This window comes from Styela clava, unplaced genomic scaffold (assembly GCF_964204865.1).
Source record: "Styela clava unplaced genomic scaffold, kaStyClav1.hap1.2 HAP1_SCAFFOLD_19, whole genome shotgun sequence".
Classification (NCBI taxonomy): Eukaryota; Metazoa; Chordata; class Ascidiacea; order Stolidobranchia; family Styelidae; genus Styela; species Styela clava.
The window spans coordinates 457,501-470,000 of NW_027556646.1; positions in this window are offsets into that span (position 1 = coordinate 457,501).

Below are 12,500 nucleotides of genomic sequence, written 5' to 3' on the forward strand. Positions count from 1 at the left end.
GCCGGCAGTGCCAGGCGGAGCGATTTGCGTTTTTTCTTTGCTCGCCCTCTCTCGGGCTCGATCCATTCAGTTTCGCACAAACAAGAGCTCTGCCGGCCGCCTGCAGCGGTGCCTAAAACCCGGGCATAACAATGCGACCGTTCTGCTAGGCCGACAAGCGCTCAAGCCAGACGCTCGATCGAACGCCCCCTACATATTAGTCGAGACAACGGCTCGCTCATTAGCATCGCGTTTGTACTTTAACTTTTTTCGGCTCGGCTTCTTTCGACGCCGATGCCGGCGACGCAGCACTCTCTCGCCCGCCAGCCACCGAGAAAAGGGTGCGCTCCGACCGGCCCCGCACCGCTCTTTCTTGGCTCATTCGAAATTACTGTCTTTCGCTCTGACATGCCTTACCTAGGGTTAGGTTAGTATGCTTGCACGTTTGTACTTTAACTTTTTTTGGCTCGGCTTCTTTCGACGCCGATGCCGGCGACGCAGCACTCTCTCGCCCGCCAGCCACCGAGAAAAGGGTGCGCTCCGACCGGCCCCGCACCGCTCTTTCATGGCTCATTCGAAATTACTGTCTTTCGCTCTGACATGCCTTACCTAGGGTTAGGTTAGTATGCTTGCACGTTTGTACTTTAACTTTTTTTGGCTCGGCTTCTTTCGACGCCGATGCCGGCAACGCAGCACTTTCTCGCCCGCCAGCCACCGAGAAAAGGGTGCGCTCCGACCGGCCCCGCACCGCTCTTTCTTGGCTCATTCGAAATTACTGTCTTTCGCTCTGACATGCCTTACCTAGGGTTAGGTTAGTATGCTTGCACGTTTGTACTTTAACTTTTTTCGGCTCGGCTTCTTTCGACGCCGATGCCGGCGACGCAGCACTCTCTCGCCCGCCAGCCACCGAGAAAAGGGTGCGCTCCGACCGGCCCCGCACCGCTCTTTCATGGCTCATTCGAAATTACTGTCTTTCGCTCTGACATGCCTTACCTAGGGTTAGGTTAGTATGCTTGCACGTTTGTACTTTAACTTTTTTTGGCTCGGCTTCTTTCGACGCCGATGCCGGCGACGCAGCACTCTCTCGCCCACCAGCCACCGAGAAAAGGGTGCGCTCCGACCGGCCCCGCACCGCTCTTTCATGGCTCATTCGAGTTTACTGTCTTTCGCTCTGACATGCCTTACCTAGGGTTAGGTTAGTATGCTTGCACGTTTGTACTTTAACTTTTTTCGGCTCGGCTTCTTTCGACGCCGATGCCGGCGACGCAGCACTCTCTCGCCCGCCAGCCACCGAGAAAAGGGTGCGCTCCGACCGGCCCCGCACCGCTCTTTCTTGGCTCATTCGAAATTACTGTCTTTCGCTCTGACATGCCTTACCTAGGGTTAGGTTAGTATGCTTGCACGTTTGTACTTTAACTTTTTTCGGCTCGGCTTCTTTCGACGCCGATGCCGGCGACGCAGCACTCTCTCGCCCGCCAGCCACCGAGAAAAGGGTGCGCTCCGACCGGCCCCGCACCGCTCTTTCATGGCTCATTCGAGTTTACTGTCTTTCGCTCTGACATGCCTTACCTAGGGTTAGGTTAGTATGCTTGCACGTTTGTACTTTAACTTTTTTCGGCTCGGCTTCTTTCGACGCCGATGCCGGCGACGCAGCACTTTCTCGCCCGCCAGCCACCGAGAAAAGGGTGCGCTCCGACCGGCCCCGCACCGCTCTTTCTTGGCTCATTCGAAATTACTGTCTTTCGCTCTGACATGCCTTACCTAGGGTTAGGTTAGTATGCTTGCACGTTTGTACTTTAACTTTTTTTGGCTCGGCTTCTTTCGACGCCGATGCCGGCGACGCAGCACTCTCTCGCCCACCAGCCACCGAGAAAAGGGTGCGCTCCGACCGGCCCCGCACCGCTCTTTCATGGCTCATTCGAGTTTACTGTCTTTCGCTCTGACATGCCTTACCTAGGGTTAGGTTAGTATGCTTGCACGTTTGTACTTTAACTTTTTTCGGCTCGGCTTCTTTCGACGCCGATGCCGGCGACGCAGCACTCTCTCGCCCGCCAGCCACCGAGAAAAGGGTGCGCTCCGACCGGCCCCGCACCGCTCTTTCATGGCTCATTCGAAATTACTGTCTTCCGCTCTGACATGCCTTACCTAGGGTTAGGTTAGTATGCTTGCACGTTTGTACTTTAACTTTTTTTGGCTCGGCTTCTTTCGACGCCGATGCCGGCGACGCAGCACTTTCTCGCCCGCCAACCACCGAGAAAAGGGTGCGCTCCGACCGGCCCCGCACCGCTCTTTCTTGGCTCATTCGAAATTACTGTCTTTCGCTCTGACATGCCTTACCTAGGGTTAGGTTAGTATGCTTGCACGTTTGTACTTTAACTTTTTTCGGCTCGGCTTCTTTCGACGCCGATGCCGGCGACGCAGCACTCTCTCGCCCGCCAGCCACCGAGAAAAGGGTGCGCTCCGACCGGCCCCGCACCGCTCTTTCATGGCTCATTCGAAATTACTGTCTTCCGCTCTGACATGCCTTACCTAGGGTTAGGTTAGTATGCTTGCACGTTTGTACTTTAACTTTTTTTGGCTCGGCTTCTTTCGACGCCGATGCCGGCGACGCAGCACTTTCTCGCCCGCCAGCCACCGAGAAAAGGGTGCGCTCTGACCGGCCCCGCACCGCTCTTTCTTGGCTCATTCGAAATTACTGTCTTTCGCTCTGACATGCCTTACCTAGGGTTAGGTTAGTATGCTTGCACGTTTGTACTTTAACTTTTTTCGGCTCGGCTTCTTTCGACGCCGATGCCGGCGACGCAGCACTCTCTCGCCCGCCAGCCACCGAGAAAAGGGTGCGCTCCGACCGGCCCCGCACCGCTCTTTCATGGCTCATTCGAAATTACTGTCTTTCGCTCTGACATGCCTTACCTAGGGTTAGGTTAGTATGCTTGCACGTTTGTACTTTAACTTTTTTTGGCTCGGCTTCTTTCGACGCCGATGCCGGCGACGCAGCACTCTCTCGCCCACCAGCCACCGAGAAAAGGGTGCGCTCCGACCGGCCCCGCACCGCTCTTTCATGGCTCATTCGAGTTTACTGTCTTTCGCTCTGACATGCCTTACCTAGGGTTAGGTTAGTATGCTTGCACGTTTGTACTTTAACTTTTTTCGGCTCGGCTTCTTTCGACGCCGATGCCGGCGACGCAGCACTCTCTCGCCCGCCAGCCACCGAGAAAAGGGTGCGCTCCGACCGGCCCCGCACCGCTCTTTCTTGGCTCATTCGAAATTACTGTCTTTCGCTCTGACATGCCTTACCTAGGGTTAGGTTAGTATGCTTGCACGTTTGTACTTTAACTTTTTTCGGCTCGGCTTCTTTCGACGCCGATGCCGGCGACGCAGCACTCTCTCGCCCGCCAGCCACCGAGAAAAGGGTGCGCTCCGACCGGCCCCGCACCGCTCTTTCATGGCTCATTCGAGTTTACTGTCTTTCGCTCTGACATGCCTTACCTAGGGTTAGGTTAGTATGCTTGCACGTTTGTACTTTAACTTTTTTCGGCTCGGCTTCTTTCGACGCCGATGCCGGCGACGCAGCACTTTCTCGCCCGCCAGCCACCGAGAAAAGGGTGCGCTCCGACCGGCCCCGCACCGCTCTTTCTTGGCTCATTCGAAATTACTGTCTTTCGCTCTGACATGCCTTACCTAGGGTTAGGTTAGTATGCTTGCACGTTTGTACTTTAACTTTTTTTGGCTCGGCTTCTTTCGACGCCGATGCCGGCGACGCAGCACTCTCTCGCCCACCAGCCACCGAGAAAAGGGTGCGCTCCGACCGGCCCCGCACCGCTCTTTCATGGCTCATTCGAGTTTACTGTCTTTCGCTCTGACATGCCTTACCTAGGGTTAGGTTAGTATGCTTGCACGTTTGTACTTTAACTTTTTTCGGCTCGGCTTCTTTCGACGCCGATGCCGGCGACGCAGCACTCTCTCGCCCGCCAGCCACCGAGAAAAGGGTGCGCTCCGACCGGCCCCGCACCGCTCTTTCATGGCTCATTCGAAATTACTGTCTTCCGCTCTGACATGCCTTACCTAGGGTTAGGTTAGTATGCTTGCACGTTTGTACTTTAACTTTTTTTGGCTCGGCTTCTTTCGACGCCGATGCCGGCGACGCAGCACTTTCTCGCCCGCCAACCACCGAGAAAAGGGTGCGCTCCGACCGGCCCCGCACCGCTCTTTCTTGGCTCATTCGAAATTACTGTCTTTCGCTCTGACATGCCTTACCTAGGGTTAGGTTAGTATGCTTGCACGTTTGTACTTTAACTTTTTTCGGCTCGGCTTCTTTCGACGCCGATGCCGGCGACGCAGCACTCTCTCGCCCGCCAGCCACCGAGAAAAGGGTGCGCTCCGACCGGCCCCGCACCGCTCTTTCATGGCTCATTCGAAATTACTGTCTTCCGCTCTGACATGCCTTACCTAGGGTTAGGTTAGTATGCTTGCACGTTTGTACTTTAACTTTTTTTGGCTCGGCTTCTTTCGACGCCGATGCCGGCGACGCAGCACTTTCTCGCCCGCCAGCCACCGAGAAAAGGGTGCGCTCCGACCGGCCCCGCACCGCTCTTTCTTGGCTCATTCGAAATTACTGTCTTTCGCTCTGACATGCCTTACCTAGGGTTAGGTTAGTATGCTTGCACGTTTGTACTTTAACTTTTTTCGGCTCGGCTTCTTTCGACGCCGATGCCGGCGACGCAGCACTCTCTCGCCCGCCAGCCACCGAGAAAAGGGTGCGCTCCGACCGGCCCCGCACCGCTCTTTCATGGCTCATTCGAAATTACTGTCTTTCGCTCTGACATGCCTTACCTAGGGTTAGGTTAGTATGCTTGCACGTTTGTACTTTAACTTTTTTTGGCTCGGCTTCTTTCGACGCCGATGCCGGCGACGCAGCACTCTCTCGCCCACCAGCCACCGAGAAAAGGGTGCGCTCCGACCGGCCCCGCACCGCTCTTTCATGGCTCATTCGAGTTTACTGTCTTTCGCTCTGACATGCCTTACCTAGGGTTAGGTTAGTATGCTTGCACGTTTGTACTTTAACTTTTTTCGGCTCGGCTTCTTTCGACGCCGATGCCGGCGACGCAGCACTCTCTCGCCCGCCAGCCACCGAGAAAAGGGTGCGCTCCGACCGGCCCCGCACCGCTCTTTCTTGGCTCATTCGAAATTACTGTCTTTCGCTCTGACATGCCTTACCTAGGGTTAGGTTAGTATGCTTGCACGTTTGTACTTTAACTTTTTTCGGCTCGGCTTCTTTCGACGCCGATGCCGGCGACGCAGCACTCTCTCGCCCGCCAGCCACCGAGAAAAGGGTGCGCTCCGACCGGCCCCGCACCGCTCTTTCATGGCTCATTCGAGTTTACTGTCTTTCGCTCTGACATGCCTTACCTAGGGTTAGGTTAGTATGCTTGCACGTTTGTACTTTAACTTTTTTCGGCTCGGCTTCTTTCGACGCCGATGCCGGCGACGCAGCACTTTCTCGCCCGCCAGCCACCGAGAAAAGGGTGCGCTCCGACCGGCCCCGCACCGCTCTTTCTTGGCTCATTCGAAATTACTGTCTTTCGCTCTGACATGCCTTACCTAGGGTTAGGTTAGTATGCTTGCACGTTTGTACTTTAACTTTTTTTGGCTCGGCTTCTTTCGACGCCGATGCCGGCGACGCAGCACTCTCTCGCCCACCAGCCACCGAGAAAAGGGTGCGCTCCGACCGGCCCCGCACCGCTCTTTCATGGCTCATTCGAGTTTACTGTCTTTCGCTCTGACATGCCTTACCTAGGGTTAGGTTAGTATGCTTGCACGTTTGTACTTTAACTTTTTTCGGCTCGGCTTCTTTCGACGCCGATGCCGGCGACGCAGCACTCTCTCGCCCGCCAGCCACCGAGAAAAGGGTGCGCTCCGACCGGCCCCGCACCGCTCTTTCATGGCTCATTCGAAATTACTGTCTTCCGCTCTGACATGCCTTACCTAGGGTTAGGTTAGTATGCTTGCACGTTTGTACTTTAACTTTTTTTGGCTCGGCTTCTTTCGACGCCGATGCCGGCGACGCAGCACTTTCTCGCCCGCCAACCACCGAGAAAAGGGTGCGCTCCGACCGGCCCCGCACCGCTCTTTCTTGGCTCATTCGAAATTACTGTCTTTCGCTCTGACATGCCTTACCTAGGGTTAGGTTAGTATGCTTGCACGTTTGTACTTTAACTTTTTTCGGCTCGGCTTCTTTCGACGCCGATGCCGGCGACGCAGCACTCTCTCGCCCGCCAGCCACCGAGAAAAGGGTGCGCTCCGACCGGCCCCGCACCGCTCTTTCATGGCTCATTCGAAATTACTGTCTTCCGCTCTGACATGCCTTACCTAGGGTTAGGTTAGTATGCTTGCACGTTTGTACTTTAACTTTTTTTGGCTCGGCTTCTTTCGACGCCGATGCCGGCGACGCAGCACTTTCTCGCCCGCCAGCCACCGAGAAAAGGGTGCGCTCCGACCGGCCCCGCACCGCTCTTTCTTGGCTCATTCGAAATTACTGTCTTTCGCTCTGACATGCCTTACCTAGGGTTAGGTTAGTATGCTTGCACGTTTGTACTTTAACTTTTTTTGGCTCGGCTTCTTTCGACGCCGATGCCGGCGACGCAGCACTCTCTCGCCCACCAGCCACCGAGAAAAGGGTGCGCTCCGACCGGCCCCGCACCGCTCTTTCATGGCTCATTCGAGTTTACTGTCTTTCGCTCTGACATGCCTTACCTAGGGTTAGGTTAGTATGCTTGCACGTTTGTACTTTAACTTTTTTCGGCTCGGCTTCTTTCGACGCCGATGCCGGCGACGCAGCACTCTCTCGCCCGCCAGCCACCGAGAAAAGGGTGCGCTCCGACCGGCCCCGCACCGCTCTTTCATGGCTCATTCGAAATTACTGTCTTTCGCTCTGACATGCCTTACCTAGGGTTAGGTTAGTATGCTTGCACGTTTGTACTTTAACTTTTTTTGGCTCGGCTTCTTTCGACGCCGATGCCGGCGACGCAGCACTCTCTCGCCCACCAGCCACCGAGAAAAGGGTGCGCTCCGACCGGCCCCGCACCGCTCTTTCATGGCTCATTCGAGTTTACTGTCTTTCGCTCTGACATGCCTTACCTAGGGTTAGGTTAGTATGCTTGCACGTTTGTACTTTAACTTTTTTCGGCTCGGCTTCTTTCGACGCCGATGCCGGCGACGCAGCACTCTCTCGCCCGCCAGCCACCGAGAAAAGGGTGCGCTCCGACCGGCCCCGCACCGCTCTTTCTTGGCTCATTCGAAATTACTGTCTTTCGCTCTGACATGCCTTACCTAGGGTTAGGTTAGTATGCTTGCACGTTTGTACTTTAACTTTTTTCGGCTCGGCTTCTTTCGACGCCGATGCCGGCGACGCAGCACTCTCTCGCCCGCCAGCCACCGAGAAAAGGGTGCGCTCCGACCGGCCCCGCACCGCTCTTTCATGGCTCATTCGAGTTTACTGTCTTTCGCTCTGACATGCCTTACCTAGGGTTAGGTTAGTATGCTTGCACGTTTGTACTTTAACTTTTTTCGGCTCGGCTTCTTTCGACGCCGATGCCGGCGACGCAGCACTTTCTCGCCCGCCAGCCACCGAGAAAAGGGTGCGCTCCGACCGGCCCCGCACCGCTCTTTCTTGGCTCATTCGAAATTACTGTCTTTCGCTCTGACATGCCTTACCTAGGGTTAGGTTAGTATGCTTGCACGTTTGTACTTTAACTTTTTTCGGCTCGGCTTCTTTCGACGCCGATGCCGGCGACGCAGCACTCTCTCGCCCGCCAGCCACCGAGAAAAGGGTGCGCTCCGACCGGCCCCGCACCGCTCTTTCTTGGCTCATTCGAAATTACTGTCTTTCGCTCTGACATGCCTTACCTAGGGTTAGGTTAGTATGCTTGCACGTTTGTACTTTAACTTTTTTTGGCTCGGCTTCTTTCGACGCCGATGCCGGCGACGCAGCACTCTCTCGCCCGCCAGCCACCGAGAAAAGGGTGCGCTCCGACCGGCCCCGCACCGCTCTTTCATGGCTCATTCGAAATTACTGTCTTTCGCTCTGACATGCCTTACCTAGGGTTAGGTTAGTATGCTTGCACGTTTGTACTTTAACTTTTTTTGGCTCGGCTTCTTTCGACGCCGATGCCGGCGACGCAGCACTTTCTCGCCCGCCAGCCACCGAGAAAAGGGTGCGCTCCGACCGGCCCCGCACCGCTCTTTCTTGGCTCATTCGAAATTACTGTCTTTCGCTCTGACATGCCTTACCTAGGGTTAGGTTAGTATGCTTGCACGTTTGTACTTTAACTTTTTTCGGCTCGGCTTCTTTCGACGCCGATGCCGGCGACGCAGCACTCTCTCGCCCGCCAGCCACCGAGAAAAGGGTGCGCTCCGACCGGCCCCGCACCGCTCTTTCATGGCTCATTCGAAATTACTGTCTTCCGCTCTGACATGCCTTACCTAGGGTTAGGTTAGTATGCTTGCACGTTTGTACTTTAACTTTTTTTGGCTCGGCTTCTTTCGACGCCGATGCCGGCGACGCAGCACTTTCTCGCCCGCCAACCACCGAGAAAAGGGTGCGCTCCGACCGGCCCCGCACCGCTCTTTCTTGGCTCATTCGAAATTACTGTCTTTCGCTCTGACATGCCTTACCTAGGGTTAGGTTAGTATGCTTGCACGTTTGTACTTTAACTTTTTTCGGCTCGGCTTCTTTCGACGCCGATGCCGGCGACGCAGCACTCTCTCGCCCGCCAGCCACCGAGAAAAGGGTGCGCTCCGACCGGCCCCGCACCGCTCTTTCATGGCTCATTCGAAATTACTGTCTTCCGCTCTGACATGCCTTACCTAGGGTTAGGTTAGTATGCTTGCACGTTTGTACTTTAACTTTTTTTGGCTCGGCTTCTTTCGACGCCGATGCCGGCGACGCAGCACTTTCTCGCCCGCCAGCCACCGAGAAAAGGGTGCGCTCCGACCGGCCCCGCACCGCTCTTTCATGGCTCATTCGAAATTACTGTCTTTCGCTCTGACATGCCTTACCTAGGGTTAGGTTAGTATGCTTGCACGTTTGTACTTTAACTTTTTTTGGCTCGGCTTCTTTCGACGCCGATGCCGGCGACGCAGCACTTTCTCGCCCGCCAGCCACCGAGAAAAGGGTGCGCTCCGACCGGCCCCGCACCGCTCTTTCTTGGCTCATTCGAAATTACTGTCTTTCGCTCTGACATGCCTTACCTAGGGTTAGGTTAGTATGCTTGCACGTTTGTACTTTAACTTTTTTCGGCTCGGCTTCTTTCGACGCCGATGCCGGCGACGCAGCACTCTCTCGCCCGCCAGCCACCGAGAAAAGGGTGCGCTCCGACCGGCCCCGCACCGCTCTTTCATGGCTCATTCGAAATTACTGTCTTTCGCTCTGACATGCCTTACCTAGGGTTAGGTTAGTATGCTTGCACGTTTGTACTTTAACTTTTTTTGGCTCGGCTTCTTTCGACGCCGATGCCGGCGACGCAGCACTCTCTCGCCCACCAGCCACCGAGAAAAGGGTGCGCTCCGACCGGCCCCGCACCGCTCTTTCATGGCTCATTAGAGTTTACTGTCTTTCGCTCTGACATGCCTTACCTAGGGTTAGGTTAGTATGCTTGCACGTTTGTACTTTAACTTTTTTCGGCTCGGCTTCTTTCGACGCCGATGCCGGCGACGCAGCACTCTCTCGCCCGCCAGCCACCGAGAAAAGGGTGCGCTCCGACCGGCCCCGCACCGCTCTTTCTTGGCTCATTCGAAATTACTGTCTTTCGCTCTGACATGCCTTACCTAGGGTTAGGTTAGTATGCTTGCACGTTTGTACTTTAACTTTTTTCGGCTCGGCTTCTTTCGACGCCGATGCCGGCGACGCAGCACTCTCTCGCCCGCCAGCCACCGAGAAAAGGGTGCGCTCCGACCGGCCCCGCACCGCTCTTTCATGGCTCATTCGAGTTTACTGTCTTTCGCTCTGACATGCCTTACCTAGGGTTAGGTTAGTATGCTTGCACGTTTGTACTTTAACTTTTTTCGGCTCGGCTTCTTTCGACGCCGATGCCGGCGACGCAGCACTTTCTCGCCCGCCAGCCACCGAGAAAAGGGTGCGCTCCGACCGGCCCCGCACCGCTCTTTCTTGGCTCATTCGAAATTACTGTCTTTCGCTCTGACATGCCTTACCTAGGGTTAGGTTAGTATGCTTGCACGTTTGTACTTTAACTTTTTTCGGCTCGGCTTCTTTCGACGCCGATGCCGGCGACGCAGCACTTTCTCGCCCGCCAGCCACCGAGAAAAGGGTGCGCTCCGACCGGCCCCGCACCGCTCTTTCTTGGCTCATTCGAAATTACTGTCTTTCGCTCTGACATGCCTTACCTAGGGTTAGGTTAGTATGCTTGCACGTTTGTACTTTAACTTTTTTTGGCTCGGCTTCTTTCGACGCCGATGCCGGCGACGCAGCACTCTCTCGCCCACCAGCCACCGAGAAAAGGGTGCGCTCCGACCGGCCCCGCACCGCTCTTTCATGGCTCATTCGAGTTTACTGTCTTTCGCTCTGACATGCCTTACCTAGGGTTAGGTTAGTATGCTTGCACGTTTGTACTTTAACTTTTTTCGGCTCGGCTTCTTTCGACGCCGATGCCGGCGACGCAGCACTCTCTCGCCCGCCAGCCACCGAGAAAAGGGTGCGCTCCGACCGGCCCCGCACCGCTCTTTCATGGCTCATTCGAAATTACTGTCTTCCGCTCTGACATGCCTTACCTAGGGTTAGGTTAGTATGCTTGCACGTTTGTACTTTAACTTTTTTTGGCTCGGCTTCTTTCGACGCCGATGCCGGCGACGCAGCACTTTCTCGCCCGCCAGCCACCGAGAAAAGGGTGCGCTCCGACCGGCCCCGCACCGCTCTTTCTTGGCTCATTCGAAATTACTGTCTTTCGCTCTGACATGCCTTACCTAGGGTTAGGTTAGTATGCTTGCACGTTTGTACTTTAACTTTTTTTGGCTCGGCTTCTTTCGACGCCGATGCCGGCGACGCAGCACTCTCTCGCCCGCCAGCCACCGAGAAAAGGGTGCGCTCCGACCGGCCCCGCACCGCTCTTTCATGGCTCATTCGAAATTACTGTCTTTCGCTCTGACATGCCTTACCTAGGGTTAGGTTAGTATGCTTGCACGTTTGTACTTTAACTTTTTTTGGCTCGGCTTCTTTCGACGCCGATGCCGGCGACGCAGCACTTTCTCGCCCGCCAGCCACCGAGAAAAGGGTGCGCTCCGACCGGCCCCGCACCGCTCTTTCTTGGCTCATTCGAAATTACTGTCTTTCGCTCTGACATGCCTTACCTAGGGTTAGGTTAGTATGCTTGCACGTTTGTACTTTAACTTTTTTCGGCTCGGCTTCTTTCGACGCCGATGCCGGCGACGCAGCACTCTCTCGCCCGCCAGCCACCGAGAAAAGGGTGCGCTCCGACCGGCCCCGCACCGCTCTTTCATGGCTCATTCGAAATTACTGTCTTTCGCTCTGACATGCCTTACCTAGGGTTAGGTTAGTATGCTTGCACGTTTGTACTTTAACTTTTTTTGGCTCGGCTTCTTTCGACGCCGATGCCGGCGACGCAGCACTCTCTCGCCCACCAGCCACCGAGAAAAGGGTGCGCTCCGACCGGCCCCGCACCGCTCTTTCATGGCTCATTCGAGTTTACTGTCTTTCGCTCTGACATGCCTTACCTAGGGTTAGGTTAGTATGCTTGCACGTTTGTACTTTAACTTTTTTCGGCTCGGCTTCTTTCGACGCCGATGCCGGCGACGCAGCACTCTCTCGCCCGCCAGCCACCGAGAAAAGGGTGCGCTCCGACCGGCCCCGCACCGCTCTTTCTTGGCTCATTCGAAATTACTGTCTTTCGCTCTGACATGCCTTACCTAGGGTTAGGTTAGTATGCTTGCACGTTTGTACTTTAACTTTTTTCGGCTCGGCTTCTTTCGACGCCGATGCCGGCGACGCAGCACTCTCTCGCCCGCCAGCCACCGAGAAAAGGGTGCGCTCCGACCGGCCCCGCACCGCTCTTTCATGGCTCATTCGAGTTTACTGTCTTTCGCTCTGACATGCCTTACCTAGGGTTAGGTTAGTATGCTTGCACGTTTGTACTTTAACTTTTTTCGGCTCGGCTTCTTTCGACGCCGATGCCGGCGACGCAGCACTTTCTCGCCCGCCAGCCACCGAGAAAAGGGTGCGCTCCGACCGGCCCCGCACCGCTCTTTCTTGGCTCATTCGAAATTACTGTCTTTCGCTCTGACATGCCTTACCTAGGGTTAGGTTAGTATGCTTGCACGTTTGTACTTTAACTTTTTTCGGCTCGGCTTCTTTCGACGCCGATGCCGGCGACGCAGCACTTTCTCGCCCGCCAGCCACCGAGAAAAGGGTGCGCTCCGACCGGCCCCGCACCGCTCTTTCTTGGCTCATTCGAAATTACTGTCTTTCGCTCTGACATGCCTTACCTAGGGTT